The 3,715-nt window shown below is 40.9% G+C and overlaps 1 long non-coding RNA gene across 1 annotated transcript; it reads left to right on the top strand.

Annotated features, from left to right (window-relative positions):
- Positions 1-553: 553 nt before the first annotated feature.
- Positions 554-3,449, top strand: LOC113751215. The gene is made up of 2 exons (XR_003464802.1): positions 554-614; positions 3,228-3,449. It is a non-coding gene; the product is annotated as an uncharacterized LOC113751215 (long non-coding RNA).
- Positions 3,450-3,715: the final 266 nt, after the last annotated feature.

Below are 3,715 nucleotides of genomic sequence, written 5' to 3'. Positions count from 1 at the left end.
AGACATGTACAATGGTCTTAAAATAGGTAAATTTAGGTTTAAGTACTCAAGTGATAGCTAGGGGTACAATCGTTATAAGAATTTTTCAAAGGTTTCAATTTTTATTGCGCCTAAATTAGAAATACGTGTTTGCACGTGCGCGCTTAATTGAGGGACTTTGGACCATTATTTTGGGACAATTAAGAATGAATAATATTTATATGAATGTAAGTGCCCTAGAGGTTTAGTGCACTAGTGCAACAAACGTAAGAGAAATCGAACACAAAACGCGCATGTAGGGTACTAGTTATAATTGATTTGACGTATTAAAAGATTTGACGTCAAGCGTCTTTCGTACGCAAAGGCTTCAGAACCGCAGCTTCATTTCAATCTCATTTCATTTCTGCAAAGCTTCATGGACGGCTAGACAGCAAGAGACAACCGAGGCTTCACCATTTCTTTCTTCCAAAACTCATCAAAATCCTTACCAAAACTTCCATAGATTCTTACCAATCTCCACATTCATTTAGCTTTTCACTTGGACGGCAACTTAGCTGCAAAAGGAAGGAGCTGTCCACGGTTTCTTCAAGCTTCAAAGGGGCCGAAAAATCTGTCCAAACCAGTCATCAAAGTAGGTACTAATCAAGCACCTTGAACTTGTCTTATGGAAGTTGATCTATGCATTTGAGTTGGAATCTTCACTTTAGTAGCTTGTATTGTTGGAAACGTGGGCTCTATGAACTCCCACTTTGGGTTGATGGCTGTGATGATGTTTGATGATGGTTTTATTGCTGAATTAGAGCTTAAGGAAGTAGATTAAAGGTGTATTGTGGACAGAAACGTTGTTGAACTCTTGAAGTAAAAGTTCCCATTTTACCCCTGTTCTGTTCGGTCATTTTAATGCAGAAACTGAGGATTTAATGGCCTGATTATGTTGATTACATGTTGCAGAAGTTGTGTACAAAATTTCGTTGGAAAATATTGAGTTTTGGTTGATCAAACGAATTTATTTCAAAAACTAGTAATCTGGAAAACGGTTTCGCCGTAATCCAGACCAGTGTTTGTATTTCGTCCATAACTCCGTACTCCGACGTCGAAATCAAGTGCCGTTAGCGGCATTTGAAACTAGACATTCCCATGTTTCCAACGGTGTATAATGGACATTCTGGTTTCGTGTGTGTGAGCCACACCATTCATCTGAAGTCGACTGTCCTGTTTCTCCATTCTGCCGAAATGATTTGATGATGCTGCAACTTTAGGCTTGATTTTGAACCAGTTGCATACTGAAACTTAAAACGATTTCTTCTGTGAAGTTGTAGCCCTATGAATCTATTTTCTAACACTATCAACCATTTCCAATTCCGAGTTAAATTGAGGGAGTTATGATCAATACACGACAACTGCCTCGTTTTTGAAAACCTTAGTTTTGGACAGATTGCCTTAAGGATTTTTCCAAACTTTGGTTGATTGAATGACCACCCTTCCGAGGGTATTTTTCCATGAAATTTGATATAGAGATACCTTTCATATGAGAGTATTATACTGCAAAATTTGGTGTCAATCCAAGTCCGATTCGGCACTTAATGAAAGGTCCAAAGTCAAAACCAAATCTGGAAATTTTGTAACAGTCTTGAATTTTTCCCAACTTTGAACTACCATATCTTGGTGCTCGAAACTCCGATTCTTGACCCGCTTGTTCTGTCCAAAACTTTACTTGTACTTCTAATTGAATTATAAGTTTCAAGGGCCGGTTTGCAACGAGTGATTTTTGCCGAATTTTCAAAGTTAGCGAAAAACCAACCCCGGCTCAATCCTGGTAATCTAGAACAGCAACTTTAGGCTCATTTTTGAATACCTTCCACTTAGATTCATGGAACAATGTCTTCTAAGGACTTTTAGTACTTTGGAAGACGATTCCAACGGTACCAAATTTATCAAGTTTCGATTTGTAGAGAAGAAATTATGATTTTTCAAAGATTTGACCAAAAATCGAAAATTCTGAAATTCCAAAGGAAATCCGCGAAGGAACTATTCCACAGAATCCGGCCTTGAATCCGGCCAGAAACTGGCCGGATTGTCGGCCGGATTAGTGGTGAAGTTTGAAAAAAAAAAGGAGATTAGCCACTGCCTCCAATCCGGCCAGAAATCCGGCCGGATATCCGGCCAGGTTCCGGCTGGATTGTGGTGTGGCCAGCCCTCTTTCGATTTCGATCGTTCGTTTTGCAATCATTTTGCTCGTACTCGTTTCCAACCAATGATTTTAAGGATAATAATCCAATTTTTACTCGAGTCTTGCACCCTTTTGAGAATCCAACTTCAAAGACAAGTCAAACGAAGTTTTCAAATATTTCCGAACCTTACCCGTGTCCAATCTTTCTCACCACTTGGGGACCTATAGTAATTATCTACTATTCGATGTTCAGGCACGCACGAGGACCTCCAAGAGGACCCTACCGTGGAAGTTTGAACTCTCCCTCCAACCTACTTGCTTGCATAACTGGTGAGTGTCAAGTGTATGCCTACTTGAACTCTAAAGTCTCGATTCATGATTGACTTACCTGATTATATGCTCGGTCTATTGGATTTTGAAAAATGGAGTCGAGTGTGTACTTAATCGCACTCGTTCTCATTTGGAACAAATGACTCATATTTGACATGCTTTGCATGGTTTATATGACCTGAAATACATGTTTGAACCTGTCAAATGCTTGAATTTATGAAATAGTATGCTATGATGCATACGTCGATGGAGTGAATCTCCTCGACATTTACATGATACACGGGGGACGCCTAAACTCATAGGCCGACCTTGGAACTCGAGCCGGCATGGGCCTGGTCGGGAACCTTGGTGAGCCATGAGAATTACATGATAAGCTTGATCTATTTGAGAGATCTCGCTTGGCATACTCGTAAAGTATCGCCTTATAAATGTCGTGCGGGCCCGAAGTGGTGTATGGTGGACGGATGAGAAGTAAGTGGTGAACTACGGATATGAAAATATCAACCCGGTTGACGGAGAGTCATCACGGGGAGATATACAAATTACATCGGCAAAATGTGGAATTTAGCTCCTGAGAGCTTCTATATCCTTGAATTGTTTCTGGTTACGTTTTGTTGGCGTTATTAATTACTTGCAAGCTATTACCTGAATTGTTATTTGGACTTGTTATCTGAACTATGTGTCTGCATGTGTGTTCTTGGCCTCACGAGCGTTTTTGCTCACCCTGTAGATTTGTTTTCCTTAACAGGTTTGAACTCGGAGGTAAAATGGAGAAGCCCTCTTGATGTACTTTTGTTTAGGGCTTGTTATTACTTTTGGTTATGCCTTTGGTTTTGGAATTGTACTTTTGGTATGGAAATGTAACATTTGGACGAAATGTAATCTGTATTCTGACGTGTGGTTTGGAGAATGGATGATTATTATTAAGTTTGAATACTTCCGCATTTATTGTATTTAAGTTATTGGCTTGTGTTGTGTGGTCCGGCTATAAGTTGAATGGAATTGCTTGAGTCCTGGCGAGAGCTAGGCAGGCGTCCCGCGGATACCCTTTGGTTCGCCTTAGGGAGAAGTGGGGGCGTCACAGTTGGTATCAGAGCCATATGCCGACAGTTGGGACTTTACGTCCTTCGTCTGGAAAAGTCCCGAGCCTCTCGTTCGTGAAGAGTCACGAAGCGAAACTCTCCGTAGGGGATGCCCGCGTGCGGGTGGCAAGCTGATAGGTACCCCGTGATGTGA

This window comes from Coffea eugenioides, chromosome 11 (assembly GCF_003713205.1).
Source record: "Coffea eugenioides isolate CCC68of chromosome 11, Ceug_1.0, whole genome shotgun sequence".
NCBI classification, from domain to species: Eukaryota; Viridiplantae; Streptophyta; class Magnoliopsida; order Gentianales; family Rubiaceae; genus Coffea; species Coffea eugenioides.
This window is presented reverse-complemented; position numbering and strand designations above follow the sequence as displayed.